The sequence below is a fragment of the Somniosus microcephalus genome, chromosome 10 (assembly GCF_052327205.1).
Source record: "Somniosus microcephalus isolate GS21.2 chromosome 10, FLI_Smic_1.0, whole genome shotgun sequence".
Lineage (NCBI taxonomy): Eukaryota > Metazoa > Chordata > Chondrichthyes > Squaliformes > Somniosidae > Somniosus > Somniosus microcephalus.
In genome coordinates, this window is record NC_140996.1 from 26,219,278 (window position 1) to 26,235,819 (window position 16,542).

Genomic DNA, 16,542 nt, shown 5'->3' on the forward strand with positions numbered 1-16,542 from the left:
TTTGAGACAGTTTCCTAGAACAATACGTCACGGAACCAACCAGGGAACAGGCTATTTTAGATCTTGTTTTATATAACGAGACAGGGTTAATTAGTAATCTCATAGTAAAGGATCCCCTAGGGAAGAGTGACCATAATATGATAGAATTTCACATTGCGTTTGAGAGTGATATTCTTAAGTTTGAAACTAGAGTCTTAAACTTAAACAAAGCCAATTACATAGGTATGAGGGGCAAGTTGGCTAAGGTAGATTGGGAAATTAGATTAAAAGGTATGACGGTAGATAAGCAGTAGCAAACATTTAAAGAAATATTCCAAAATTCTCAATGAACATACATTCCATTGAAAAATAAAAACTCAAAGGGAAAAGTGATCCATCCATTGGCTAACTAAAGAAGTTAAGGATAATGTTAGATTAAAAGAAGAGGCTTATAATGTTGCAAAGAATAATAGTGAGCCTGAGGATTGGGAGGGCTTTAGAAACCAGTAAAGGATGACCAAAAAACTGATAAAAAGGAGAAAATAGAATGAGAGTAAATTAGCAAAAAACACATGGTAAGATCTTCTATAAGTATGTAAAAAGGAAGAGAGTAGCAAAAGCAAGCATTGGTCCCTTAGAGGCTGAGACAGGAGAAATTATATTGGGGAACAAGGAAATGGCAGAGACTTTAAACAAATATTTTGTATCTGTCTTCACAGTAGAAGACACAAAACGTATACCAAAATTAATGGGGAACCAAGGGATTAATGAGAGTGAGGAACTTAAAGTAATTAATATCAGTAGAGAAAATGTACTTGAGAAACTAATGGGATTAAAAGCCAACAAATCCCCTGGTCCTGATGGCCTACATCCTAGGGTTCTAAATGAGGTGGTTGCAGAGATAATGGAGGCATTGGTTGTGATCTTCCAAAATTCCCTAGATCCAGGAATGGTCCCAGCGGCTTGGAAGGTAGCAATGGTAACCCCACTATTCAAGAAAGGAGGGAGATAGAAAACTGGGAACTACAGGCCAGTTAGCCTGACATCAATCATCAGGAAAATGCTGGAATCCATTGTTAAGGAAGTGGTAACAGGGCACTTAGAAAATCATAACATGGTTAGGCAGAGTTAACATTGTTTTATGAAAGGGAAATCATGTTTGACAAATTTATTAGAGTTTTTTGAGGATGTAACTAGCAGGATGGATAAAGGGGAACCAGTAGTATATTTGGATTTCCAAAAGGCATTCAATAAGGTGCCATAAAAAAAATTGTTAAGCAAGATAAGGGCTCATGGGGTTGGGGGTAATGTATTAGCATGGATAGAGGATTGGTTAATGGATAGAAAACAGAGAGTAAGGATAAATGGGTCATTTTCAGGTTGGCAGGCTGTAACTAGTGGGGTGCCGCAAGGATCAGTGCTCGGGCCTCAGCTATTTACAATCTATATCAATGACTTAGATGAAGGGACCGAGTGCAATGTATCCACGTATGCTGATGATACAAAGCTAGGCGGGAAAGTAAGCTTTGAGAAGGATGCAAAGAGCCTTCAAAGGGATATACAGGAAACTCTCGATTTACCGGCACCTAAATAACCGGAAATCTCTCTTAACCGTCAAAATTCAGGAGTAGGTTCAGGTAAGTTTTACTTCATATTAGTGGCCGTGTAGCCGGGGTTCCTGCACCTGTTGTCATGCAACAGGGACGCCTGGATCTGTGGCCATGTAACCGGGGTTCCTGCACCTGTTGCCATGCAACAGGGACGCCTGGATCTGTCGCCGTGTAACCGGGGTTCCTGCACCTGTTGCCATGCAACAGGGACGCCTGGATCTGTCGCCGTGTAACCGGGGTTCCTGCACCTGTTGCCATGCAACAGGGACGCCTGGATCTGTGGCCGTGTAACCGGGGTTCCTGCACCTGTTGCCATGCAACAGGGACGCCTGGATCTGTGGCCGTGCACGGGGCTCTCGTACCTTAGTAAGTATACCTCTCTGTAATCCGGAATTTTTGATCAACCGGCACCACGCCAGTCCCGTCAGTGCCAGATAAAAAATAATTTCCTGTAGATAGGCAAAAAAGTGGCAGATGGAGTATAATGTGGGGAAATGTGTGGTTATTCACTTTGGTAGGAAGAATAGAAATAAGAATATTTTTTAAATGGTGAGAAACCATTAAATGTTGATGGTCAGAGAGATTTAGAGGTCCTCGTACAAGAAACACAGAAGCCGAAATTTTCTGGCGTCCTTGCGGGCGCGCTTGGAGGTGGGTTGGGAGGGTAATTTGAAAAACCTTGGAGCGGGTCTGGAACCCGCCATAATCCTGCCCTCATGCACCTTTCCTTCGGGCACGTTTGCCAGCGCGGCAGCGACTCGAATGGCAGAGGTGGTCAAGGTAATTTAGATCATTATGAGATATTGTCAGACCCTTAAGCGTCTTTTTAACCCTACCTTTCATAGAAACATAGAAACATAGAAGATAGGAGCAGGAGCAGGAGTAGGCCATTCGGCCCCTCGAGCCTGCTCCGCCATTCAATGCGATCATGGCTGATCATCCAAATTCAGTACCCTGTCCCTGCTTTCTCCCCATACCCCTTGATCCCTTTAGCCTTAAGAAATATATCCAACTCCTTCTTGAATATATTTAATGAATTGGCCTCTACTGCCTTCTGTGGTAGAGAATTCCACAGGTTCACCACTCTCTGGGCGAAGAAATTCCTCCTCATTTCTGCCCCTTATCCTTAGACTGTGACCCCTGATTCTGTACTCCTTGACCATCGGGAACATCCTTCCTGCATCTAGTCTGTCCAGTCCTGTCAGAATTTTATAAGTTTCAATGAGATCCCCTCTCATTCTTCTAAACTCCAGCAAGTACAAGCCCAATCGACCCAATCTCACCTCATACGTCATTCCTGCCATCTCAGGTATCAGCCTGGTGAATCTTCGCTGCACTCCCTCCATGGCAAGAACATCCTTCCTCAGATAAGGCGACCAAAGCTGCACACAATATTCAAGATGTGGTCTCACCAAGGCCCTGTACAACTGCAGCAAGACATCCTTGTTTCTGTACTCAAACCCTCTCGCTACGAAGGCCAACATGCCATTTGCATTCTTAACCACCTGCTGCACCTGCATGCGTACCTTCAGCGACTGGTGCACAAGGACACCCAGGTCTCGTTGCACTTCCCCTTCTCCCAATCTATTGCCATTCAGATAATAATCTACCTTCCTGTTTTTGCTACCAATGTGGATAACCTCGTACTTATCCACGTTATATTGCATCTGCCATGTTTTTGCCCAACCACCCAGCCTGTCCAAATCATCCTGGAGTTTCTCAGCATCTTCCTCACAGCACACACGCCCAACCAGCTTTGTGTCATCTGCAAATTTGGAGATATTACATCTAGTTCCCTTGTCTAGATCATTAATATATATTGTGAATAGCTGGGGCCCAAGGACCGATCCCTGCGGTACCCTACTAGTCACTGCTTGCCACTCGGAAAAAGACCCGTTTATTCCAACTCTTTGCTTTCTGTCTGCCAACCAGTTCTCTATCCAAGTCAATACCTTGCCCCCAATCCCATGTGCCTTAACTTTACATGCTAATCTCTTATGTGGGACCTTATCAAAAGCCTTCTGAAAGTCTAAATACACCACATCCACTGGTTCTCCCTTATCTATTTTACCAGTTACATCCTCAAAAAATTCCAGTAGATTAGTCAAGCACGATTTACCTTTTGTAAATCCATGTTGACTTTGTCCGATCCTGTCATTGTTTTCCAAGTGCTCTGCTATTACATCTTTTATAATGGACTCTAGCATTTTCCCCACTACCGATGTCAGGCTTACCGGTCTGTAATTCCCTGTTTTCTCTCTACCACCTTTTTTGAATAGTGGGGTAACATTAGCTACCCTCCAATCCATGGGTACTGTTCCAGATTCCATTGAATGCTGGAAGATGATCAGCAATGCATCTACTATTTCTAGGGCCACTTCCTTAAGTACCCTAGGATGTAGATTATTAGACCCTGGGGATTTATCGGCCTTCAATCCCATCAATTTCCCGAACACTATTTCCCTACAAATACTAATTTCTTTCAGTTCCTCCCTTTCCTCAGACCCTATGTTCCCCGACATCTCTCGGAGGTTATTTGTGTCCTCCTTTTTGAAGACAGAACCAAAATATGTAGTTAATTGGTTTGCCATTTCTTTGTTCCCCATTATAAATTCCCCTGATTCTGACTGCAAGGGACCTACGCTTGACTTCACCAACCTTTTTCTCTTCACATATCTATAAAAGCTTTTACACTCAGTTTTTATGTTCCCTGCAAGTTTACTCTCATATTCTATTTTCCCTTTCTTAATTAATCCCTTTGTCCTCCTTTGTTGAATCCTAAATTGCTCCCAATCCTCAGGTTTACTGCTTTTTCTGGCCAATTTATATGTCCTCTCCTTGGATCTTATGCTATCCCTAATTTCCCTTGTTAGCCACGGTTGAGTCACCTTTTTTGTTTTATTTTTATGCCAAACTGGGATGAACAAATTCTGTAGTTCATCCATGCGGTCTTTGAATGTTTGCCATTGCCTATCCCTTTGAGTGACATTCCCCAATCAATCCAATCAATCAATTTCAAATTTCCCTGGATGAGCACGGGAATCATGCAGCTCGGGAACCACGTCTGTGAACCTGAGGCAGAAGTTGAGTGGCCACTGAACAGACTCAACGACTAAGCATCCACAGCTCTTTGGGGCAGAGAATTCCAACGATTCACAACCCCCTCTCAGCATCTACCCTGTCAATCCCCCTCAGAATTTTAGATGCTTCAATGAGATGACCTCTCATTCTTCTAAGCTCCAGTGAGTATAGGCCCAATCTACTCAATCTCTCCTCATAGGACAACACTCTCATTCCAGGAATCAATCTAGTGAACCTTCATTGCACCGCCTCCAAGGCAAGTATATCCTTCCTTAGATAAGGAGACCAGAACTCTGCACAGTACTCCAGATGTGGTCTCACTAAGGCACTGTACAATTGTAGCAAGACTTAGAAACATAGAAACATAGAAGATAGGAGCAGGAGTAAGCCATTCGGCCCCTCGAGCCTGCTCCGCCATTCAATGAGATCATGACTGATCATCCAAATTCAGTACCCTGTCCCTGCTTTCTCTCCATATCCCTTGATCCCTTTAGCCTTAAGAATATATCCAACTCCTTCTTGAATATATTTAATGAATTAGCCTCCACTGCCTTCTGTGGTAGAGAATTCCACAGGTTTACCACTCTCTGGGTGAAGAAATTCCTCCTCATCTCTGTCCTAAATGGCTTACCCCTTATCCTTAGACTGTGACCCCTGGTTCTGGACTCCCCGACCATCGGAAACATCCTTCCTGCATCTAGTCTGTCTAGTCCTATTAGAATTTTATAAGTGTCAATGAGATCCCCTCTCATTCTTCTAAACTCCAGCGAGTATAAGCCGAATCGACCCAATCTCTCCTCATACATCATTCCTGCCATCCAGGTATCAGCCTGGTGAATCTTCGCTGCACTCCCTCCATGGCAAGAACATCCTTCCTCAGATAAGGTGACCAAATCTGCACACAATACTCAAGATGTGGTCTCACCAAGGCCCTGTACAGCTGCAGCAAGACATCCTTGTTCCTGTACTCAAACCCTTTCGCTACGAAGGCCAACATACCATTTGCCTTCTTAACCGCCTGCTGCACCTGCATGCTTACCTTCAGCGACTGGTGCACAAAGACACCCAGGTCTCGTTGCACTTCCCCTTCTCCCAATCTATTGCCATTCAGATAATAATCTGCCTTCCTGTTTTTGACACCAACATGGATAACCTCGCATTTATCCACATTATATTGCACCTGCCATGCTTCTGCCCAATCACCCAACCTGTCCAAATCATACTGGAGTTTCTCGGCATCCTCCTCACAGCACACACGTCCACCCAGATTTGTGTCATCTGCAAACTTGGAGATATTACATCTAGTTCGCTCGTCTAGATCATCATTAATATATATTGTGAATAGCTGAGGTCCAAGGACCGATCCCTGCGGTACCCCACTAATCACTGCCTGCCACTCGGAAAAAGACCCATTTATTCCAACTCTTTGCTTTTTGTCTGCCAACCAGTTCTCTATCCAAGTCAATACCTTGCCCCCAATCCCATGTGCTTTAACTTTACACGCTAATCTCTTATGCAGGACCTTATCGAAAGCCTTTTGAAAGTCCAAATACACCACATCCACTGGTTCTCCCTTATCTATTTTACCAGTTACATCCTCAAACAATTCCAGTAGATTAGTCAAGCACGATTTACCTTTTGTAAATCCATGTTGACTTTATCCGATCCTGTCACTGTTTTCCAAGTGCTCTGCTATTACATCTTTTATAATGGACTCTAGCATTTTCCCCACTACCGATGTCAGGCTTACCGGTCTGTAATTCCCCGTTTTCTCTCTACCACCTTTTTTGAATAGTCCTTACTTGTGCACTCCAACCCTCTAGCAATAAAGGCTAACATGCTGTTTGCCTTCCTAATTGTTTGCTGTACCTACATGCTCAGTCCCTGGCTGGCATTTTTTGTACCTGGGCGGGTTGGGTGTGGATTGTCGCTGTGGCGGGTCGCGACCCCGTTTTTTATTCCATTGAAAAGTGCAATAAAAACTCCCACCTGACAGCTGGTCACTTTCCTAAGGCAGATGCTGTTGCTGAGTGCATTGTCAGCACAGATTTAGCTTTCTAGATATTGCAAGTGTTTCCACCTAAGTCGAGATCTACTGTCACCTCATTGGTAGACCCTATCACACCATTGACAGCTTGCTTTTGTCATCTCTACTTGACCTGCCATCTATTACATCAGCATGGGTACTGTTTTTACTGTCTCACCTTGGTCCTCACAATTGGACCACGATGAGCCCCAACACCAGCAGCACCAGGCACATCAGCAGCACCAACAACAACACCACCAACCTTCTCCTCAACCACCTGATGCTGCACAGGACAGAGAGCATCAGTGCAAGGCTGCACCGCACCGGAGGCGATACCCCCAACACAGGGTATACATGCAAAGGATGAGCTTCCTCAACATGACTGAGCAGCAGTGCCAAAGGAGGTTCAGGCTATCGCGCCAGGTCATTGCAGACATTTGTAGATTGCTGGAGCAAGACCTGCAGCCCAGAGGAGCGGGTGGACATGCCTTACCAGTGGCTGTCAAAGTCACCAGCGCCGTCAACTTCTTCGCCTCAGGCTCCTTCCAGGGATCTGCAGCAGACATGTGCAGCATCTTGCAGTCGGCTGCCCACAGATGCATCACACAGGTCACCAATGCTCTCTTTGACAAGTCAGCCAATTATATCAACTTTGCTACTGATGAAGCCTGTGTTACTGAGCGGGTGCTGGCCTTTGCCATTCTGGCTGGCTTCCCATGGGTGCAAGGCATCATCGACTGCACGCATGTGGCCATCAGGGCACCCCATTATCACTCAGGAGCCTTTTCAACCGCAAGGGCTTCCACTTCCTCAGTGTGCAGCTCGTCTCCAACCATAGGAAGATCATCATACATGTGTGCTCCCATGGATCTTCGGTCCTTCGTCAGTCCACCTTCCCTCACCTCTTCACTCCTCCAATCAGACTTTCCGGCTGGCTGCTTGGAGACAAGGGTTATCCACTGAAGATGTGGCTCATGGCACCCTTGAGGAGTTCAAGTACTGAGGCCGAGGAGATATAATGAAAGCCACATTTCCACCAGATGTGTCCTAGAGCAGACAATAGGCATGCTGAATATGTGCTTCAGATGCCTTGACAAATCTGGAGGAGCCCTTCAGTATGCAACACCCAGAATCGTCGTGGTCTGCTGCGCCACACAACATAGCGCAGCAGCGAGGATTAGTGCTGCATGAGGAGCAAGACTCTGAGCGCACAGCCTCTTCAGAGGAGGAGGAGGAGGAGCTTCAGCTGGAAGATGATGATGAGGAGGAACAGGAGGAACCTGCGGTCCAGTTCCCACCAGCAGCCAAGCACATTTCTGCCTGGGAGGCCAGGGATGGCCTCTTCATGGCCAGATTTACTTAACTTCAGGCATTACACCCATATGGCTGCCACATGCTGTGCCAGGTTTGCACCACCCCACAGCAACACCATAAAGCATCTCTACAATAACCAATCCCTTCCTTTCATACTGACCACCATTGCTGGAGGTAACGTTATGTCTCACCATTTACTCCAACTCACTTAGCCACTTCCAAAGTTGCACACCAATTTATCCATGACAAGAAAGTGGTAAAAATAAATATTTTTATCTGTGACATCGCAGTAATGGAAACTTTACACAAACATTTATTAAAACACTCAAGTGGCTTACCCTTGTGCATCTACTTGTGTTTCATCTTTCTCTTATGAGTGCTTCTACGAGGTGCTAGACCTGTGGCTTCAGCAGAGGTAGAGGCACCCTGCTCACTTCCCTGCTGCTACTACATAGACACTTTTGGCAGACATGCTCTGGGTTTTGGAGCCTGTGATGGCCCCGCCAGAGTCTGCTCCTCCTGCGACTGTGCAGCGGCAGACTTGGCCATCAGGATCCGAGGAACCATCTGGGCCTCTGACTGAGGTTGGGCGGGGGGGTGGGGGGCGGGGGGGTTGTGGGCAATGAGGGAGAAGTGTGAGCACTTTGAGAGGAGTCTCCACTTCCATGTCCCCACTCACCATCATCCCTCTCATGGGCCACCCGCACTTCCCTGCTAGCAAGGAACTGGTGAGCAACTTGCTGCACAGCAGTGGGGCCATGAGGACTCAAGTCTATGTTGACATCCCCCCTAGGCAGGAGGTTTATGAATGTCTCCCATCTATTCTCCATAGAGACCATGTGCTCCTATGAGTGGCGCATTAGCTGCTCCATGCTGGTGGCCATTCTATCCATGGAAGAGCCTACAGTCGCCATCACCTGCGACACGGTGGTGCTCATTTTGGAGATGGAATCCTCCATTCTTTGCAGATTTGCAGACATTGTGGTCGCAAAACCTGTGAAAGCCTCCTCCACTTCTTGCTGTACCTCCAGGATCGCCCTCTTTCTGGATGGCCCCCGAGGCTCAGTGTCTGTATGCAGCTGGGAGCGTCCTGCGCCCTCTGGTGAGGAGTCTCCACTGCTGACCCTGTCTCCACCATTTGGTCTTGCTCACTTGTGAGTTGTGACACACCAGGTGACAACACTACTCTGTCTTGCATGGGGCCCACCAAGGTGTGCGTCTCTGCGCTGGTGCTGGGTACGTTTATGTCTGGTGACGGTGCACCCTCAGAAGCTGGAGGCTCCTCTGAGGAGTCGTCTTCCTCTTCCTCCTGGACAATTTGTCGGGGGGTGGGGGAGCTCTTGATGGACCTGTGGGAGAGTAAAGAGATGAGTTAGAAATGTCATATGAAGAATGGGTACAGATACCATTATGCACATCATGAACATTCACTGGCTGCTGAGATCAGTCCCTGTATGAGTGACTGTTGTATGCCATGTGGCTGTATGAGAAATAATTCTGTAGCCAGGTTGTTGAGATGTCCCCCTCTCTCCGTATCCCACCTCCAGCTGCTCTGTGACTCCTGACACTTCCAAGGCAGCCTCCTCTGCTGCTGTTAAGGTGGCCAATGATGGAGGGCCACTGCCGGTTCTCTCCCTCTCCCTCTTATTGTGGATTCTCTTTTCCTGCAAGGAGGGAAAGAAGAGAAGGTTGAGTGAGACTGATGGAGTGAGTGTAAGGAATGGATGGTTAAATCTTTAGAGGGAGACTATGATGGATTGGGGTGGCAATGCCATGTGGCCTCCTTGGGATGTTAGTTGGTATGATTGCATTAGGATGAGGGTGAGTGTGAGGGGTGGTTAGTCAGATGGGGATGTGATAAGGTAGATAGAGAGGGATGGGAGGACGCACAAGGTATGTTGGTGCGAGTAAGGATGTGCAGGAGTAGGTTTGGGAAGGCAGAGTGATGGGGATGTGATGAGAGGCACAGCAGGATGAAGTTGAGTGTGGCTTTGCACTCACCTTTCCTGATCTAATGAGACCATTGAAACGTTTGCGGCACTGCTCCCAGGTCCTCCTCACAATATCCCTGCTGTTGACCTCCTCTGATATTTGGAGCCAGGCTCCTTTGGTCTTCTGGGAAGATGGCTTCCACTCATCGGAAGGGAAGAGGACCTCCCTGCGTGCTTTCACTCCCTCCACAAACATATGGAGGGAGTCACCTGAGAGCCCTCTGTCTCTGTGCAGTCATATTTGCCACTCCTTGCAGCAGTCCAGTTGTCTAGCGTGCTGCCTGCACTATCCTAGATGAACCTTCAAATGCAATGTGGCCATGGCCCCTTTAAATATCCCGTCTGAAAACGCATCATCAATGACGTCATCAGACCCGTACCATTTAATAGGGCCGGGTAACATGTAGGGCTGCCTTAATAGGTGCCATTAACAGAAAGTCGATCTCAGGAGCGGAATGAAATGAAGAACGGGGTCGTGACCCGCCACGGTGACCACCCGCACCCGACCCACCCAGGTACAGAAAATTCTGGCCAGGGAGTTAGCATGTAGGTACAGCAAGCAATTAGGAAGGCAAATGGCATGTTGGCCTTTATTGTTTGAGGGTAGGAGTACATGAGTAAGGAAGTCTTGCTACAGTTGTACAGGGCCTTAGTGAGACCACACCTGGAGTACTGTGCACAGTTCTGGTCTCCTTATCTAAGGAAGGATATACTTGCCTTGGAGGCGGTGCAACAAAGGTTCACTAGATTGATTCCTGGTACTATGAGGAGAGATTGAGTAGATTGGGCCTTTAATCTCTGGAGTTTAGAAGAATGAGGGGTGATCTCATTGAAACATATAAGATTCTGAGGGGGATTGTCAAGGTAGATGCTGAGAGGTTGTTTCTGTAGTGTATGTAACTGTTCTACCTTTAAGAGAACTATTGTATGTAACCGTCCACCTTTAAGAGAACTATTTTAGGTGTGGCACTACTTTATCCTGGCTGCTGTATACTATAATACCGACGGTGACCACACCGGTATATAAGTGCTGTGGCAGAATTTATTGGGCAGATTCGCCCTGACCTTTGAATAGTAAAGTCCTGTTTAAGTTACTCTTGTAGTCTGTGTATTACTTCGCTATACAACCCACAGACTTTACAGTGGCGACGAGTTCGATCTTACCCTGCGACAACAATACTTCTGAAGAAGTCAACGAGTGTCGAGAAGAGGCACCCGCCCTCGTCGTTTTGCTGAGAGAAAACTCGAGTCTGCAGACCAAGAAAGGAGGAAGATTTCAAACACGAAGTCTTCCATCAGCAACAGGCACGGATTGTCCCTTCTGCCACGGTGGTGAGTGAGCCGATCAACACGAGAAGCAAGTCGGCCACGGTGACTGTGAGTAAAGGGAAAATAGAAACAAATAAACGGAGGATAAGGGCGGTGCACTCGACCACGGTCGAGGGGGAAAGGAGCCGGACAGAAGTCGGGCCCAGAGGCGCTGAGACTGGGGCAGCGTGGAGCAGAAGCCGCGGTACAAGCGGGCTGGGGAGCGTCGTGAGACGACTAGACCGCGACGGCGAAAAAGGCCGGACAAATACCGCGACCACGAGGCGCTGCGACCGGGATCGTAAGGCGCAGGAAGATATAAACATAAATAAGCCACGGAGAACTCAGCCACAGCCGGGGAGGAAAGCACCGGACTGCGAGAAGCTGGGAGGCGCGATTGGGGTGAAAAAGGCCAGACAGTGACTGAGGCCACGAAGCGCTGCGACCGGATCGTAAGGCGCGGGAAGAGATAAAAATAAATAAACTGCGGAGAACGCAGCCGCAGCCGGGGAGGAAGCGCCGGACTGCGAGAGGCTGGGAGGAGCGATTGGGTGAAAAAGGTCGGACAGTGACCGAGGCCACGAAGCGCTGCGACCGGGATCGTAAGGCGTGGGACGAGATAAAATAAATAAATCGCGGAGAACTCAGCCGCAGCCGGGGAGGGAAGCACCGGACTGCGAGAGGGCTGGGAGGCGCGATTGAGAGCCGCGCGAGCGGGAGAGACAGAGCCCGAGCGAGAGCCGCGCGAACGGGAGAGACAGAGCCCGAGAGAGAGCGAGCGAGAGCCGCGCGAGCGGGAGAGACAGAGCCCAAGGAAGACTGAGCGAGATCCAGCCCAGCGGCTGAAACTGTTCGCCGTCAACGGGTTGTAACCAGCACCGGAGAGACAGAGCCCGAGTGAGGGAGACTGAGCGAGATCCAGCCAGCGGCTGAGACTGTTCGCCGTCAACGGGTTGTACCCAGAGCCGGTTGCCCGGCCGAGAGAAGGGATCGCGCTGAAGCCGAAGAGCAGGCTGCAAACCCCGAAAGCCAGCGGCCGTCGCCCGAGGGAAAAGCTTACCCCTCCCGCCAGGGGAAGAAAAGCGGGAACCGCCATCTTGAAAGTGGGTGGGGAAAGAAGATAAGTGCGGGAAACCGCGGGAAGCCGCCAGTAGGCGGAGAAAAAGACAGAAGCGGGAACCGCCATTTTGAAAGGGGCGGGGAAAGAAGATAAGCGCGGGGAAACCGCCATCTTGGAAATAAATAAATAAATAAATAAAAAAGAGTTAAAGAAATATTTCGTTGTTGTTTATCAGGGAGGTGAAGATGCCTAAGCGTGGTAACATCAACGATTTCGATTCCGAGGTAGAAGATTGGGCCACGTATGTAGAACGCATTGAGATATATTGTGAGGCCAATAAAATAGAGGATGATGATAAGGCTATAACCTTGCTAAACTCGATGGGGGCGAAGACATACGGGCTATTGAAGCATCTTCTAGCACCAGTTAAACCGGCGGATCAAACCTTCGATAATATTGTTGCTGTTCTGAAGGATCACTTGAACCCCACACCGCTGATGTTGGCGGAACGATTCAAATTTTATGCGAGAACGCAACGGAAAGAGGAAAGCAACGCGGAATACTTGGTCGAACTGCGTAGGCTAGCGAAATACTGCCAGTTTGGAGGAAATCTGACAGAGGCATTGCGAGACAAGTTCGTGTGCGGCTTGTCGAAGGAAGGAACGCAAAAGCGACTGCTCGAAGAGAACGACCTTACACTGGATAGGGCTGTCCTTATTGCAGCATCACACGAAGCCGCAGCGAAAGGAACTGCGGAAATGCAGCTGAAGGCAGCGGTCCTCAGTGTGGATCAAATTACTTCGGGTGCAACTAAATGTTATCGTTGTGGGAAGACAACACACGACCAGAACCAATGCTGGTTTAAAAACCAGGACTGTAGGAAATGTGGCAAACTGGGTCACATAGCCAAAGTATGCCGGTCAGGGAAGAAGACCAACAACCAAAAAAAAAAGCCATCACAGGAAAAGTACAACAAAGTACACAAGGTGGTTGAGAAGAGTTCAGATGAACAGAATTCAGATTCAGACCCAAGCGGCCAGGAACTGGGTAGTCTGAGAATTCATAATGTGAGTAAGGAAGCTGACCTACAAACTATCTGGGTCATGCTAAAAATAGCCGGAGTCCAAGTGAGAATGGAATTGGACACTGGATCAGCCCTATCAGTCATAAATCGAAGGGATTACAACCAGCTATTCTCACATATACCCTTGAGAGATACCAAGTTCGTATTGCAGACATACACGGGGCATAAAGTATACCCCATGGGAAAGATAAGAGTCAAGGTGAGAGACAGGGGCAAAGAACACCCCGGAATGGACTTATACGTACTACCTGAGGGAGGACCACCACTTCTAGGACGGGAGTGGATCAAGAAAATAGACATGGAATGGCACTACCTCAAAGCAATAACGAGTGAGGACTCGGGGCAGACAATCAGCTCAGACTCTGAAACGGATGACGATAAGACCAGCCCAAGCATGAAAGACAAGTCTAAAATGAACTTGCTGACTAAGGTTGGTAGAACGAATGTGGGCATAAAGGCTTATGCTCCAGAGGAGAACAAAGTTTCAGAACAGAATTCCTCTGAACAACAACAACATAGCTTGACAGAGAATTCTGAGTCTGTTCAAGTTACAGACATATATATTACTGAGGAACATCGAGCTCGAACGCAAACTTATTTCAGATTACGACAGCAATTAGAACAATTGAATTGCTGTCTCGAGCAAGAGATGAAAGCAATGAAAAAGTTCTATGATACCGAATGGGAGAATCTGGAAAGACAACACAAGCAGCTGGGGAAGAAAAGGGAGCAGGAGCACACAAACCGTCTGCACGAGGAGGCCAAACGAATCAAAGCTGATTTGGCTTCTGAAGGGGCGTGCTCCAATCCGGTGGAACAAGATGTGCCGCAACTGAAGGCGCTTGTTAGCAGGTTGCAGGCAGAAAAAGCTGAGTTGGTCGATATGACTTCCGAGCTCCTACTGAAGTTGGGTGCAGCATCACCGGACAATTCATTAGTGGAAATTCGAATGATGGGGGCTGCGGATGATGGCGAAGTAGAAGCAGCAAAGGAGCCCCAGGACAAGGTTCTAAACAGCCCTGCAGCTAATGGAAAAGGGATGAGGACAGAAGAGTTAACAGTCAGCCAACTCCTCCAGGGCAAGGTTATAAACAGCCCTGTAGTTAATGGAAAAGGGATGATGGCAGAAGAGTTAACAGTCAGCCAACTCATTCATATGCTGAGGGATAAAACTCTAAAATGGGAAAAACTTAAATACGAGCCTCAATCTTCAAAGGGAAGGGAGCTCTCAAAAGTCATTGGAAGAGCTGAGGTGGCAACCCAGACTGAGAAGTCTGCAGCAGAACAGCCCTTGGATGCCAAAAGTACGCTGACGCACGGCAATGTAGAACAACAGAATACTGAAACAGCTACTGCAGTAGAGGGATTGAATAGTCCGATCAATCAATCTCCGAATGAAGTTGAAGTATTGAAATCACAAATGAGGTCATTAGTAAAAGACTTGCAGGAAGCCCAGAAAAAGCGGATGAATCTGAACGCATGATGAAGTCTCTTCAGGACAGATGTCGGGATTTGGAACAAAAGTCGGCTAACGTCCAGCTGGGTAAGGAGGAAATAGAAGACCCTCTCGCTGGCCTAGCTCAGGACGACACCGAATATTACCATGATCTGTTGAGTGACACTGAATATTACGAGGACCTGGTCTGCCCAGCTTGTGCCGAGAACTCCCAAAGTGCCGAAATCAGGATGAATCACTTAAAGTCTAAGGAACATAGGGAGATGGTGGCGTTACAGCTGGCAGCTTCTTGGAGCCCCGAGAGTCTCCAAGAAGCAAAAAAGGAAAAGACGAAGCAGGAGATGATAACCATCTGAACCATTATTACCTCTACCCGATCACACACGTGGTCCCCCGAACGGAGCCAAATCAGTTGGAAGGTAGGAAAATTTCCCAAGGCAATACAACTGTTTTTTGTTTGTTTTAAAAAGTCAGCAATGCTGGTTCAGAAGGGATGGAAGTAAAGCTGTTAAGTCTAGGGAAGGACTATGGGATGAGTCCCTCTAGCAAGGTGACCCGACTACACCACGGAGGCGTGGTCCGGACCGAGTCAAGAAGATCAGAGACTGAATCTGTGAACTGTTTCCCGCAGAGACTGAATCTGTGAACTGTTTCCGCAGAGACTACCTCTGTGAACTGTTGTAACATGAAGTTGGATATGTTATGATGTTATGTTAATGGGGAATAAGTATGTTGTAAGCTAAAAAGGGAGGATTGTAGTGTATGTAACTGTTCTACCTTTAAGAGAACTATTGTATGTAACCGTCCACCTTTAAGAGAACTATTTTAGGTGTGGCACTACTTTATCCTGGCTGCTGTATACTGTAATACCGACGGTGACCACACCGGTATATAAGTGCTGTGGCAGAATTTATTGGGCAGATTCGCCCTGACCTTCGAATAGTAAAGTCCTGTTTAAGTTACTCTTGTAGTCTGTGTATTACTTCGCTATACAACCCACAGACTTTACAGTTTCCCCTGGCTGGGGAGTCTAGAACTAGGGGTCATAGTCTCAGGATAAGGGGTCGGCCTTTTTGAGATTGAGATGAGGAGGAATTTCTTCACTCAGTGGGTTGTGAATCTTTGGAATTCTCTGCCCCAAAAGGCTGTGGATGCTTATTTGTTGAGTCTATTCAAGGCTGAGATAGATACATTTTTGGACTCTAGAGAAATCAAGGGATATGGGGATAGGGCAGGAAAGTGGAGTTGAGGTCGAAGATCAACCATGATCTTATTGAATGGCCGAGCAGGCTCAAGGGGCCGTATGGCCTACTCCTGCTCCTAATTCTTTTGTTCTTATTCTTTGGAGCAATTCTTCAAAGACTACAAACAGAAGGACAATTAGGGCTCAATTATCATCGGGCCGTTGAGGCGGGATTGGAGGCGTGTGGGGGGTTAAAATTGCAAAAGCTGGCGGGCAGGCCCAACCCTGCCTCCATCCCGCCTCCAAGCAATTTTCATTAAATCGTGTCTACTGGTCCCGTCTCTGTCCCGCCTCCAAGAGGCGGGATAGGCCGTTAAGGCCCTTAACAAGCACTAAATTGCCTCTATGATGCCATTTTGATAGGGCTTTGTGATTTTAACCCTTTTCCCA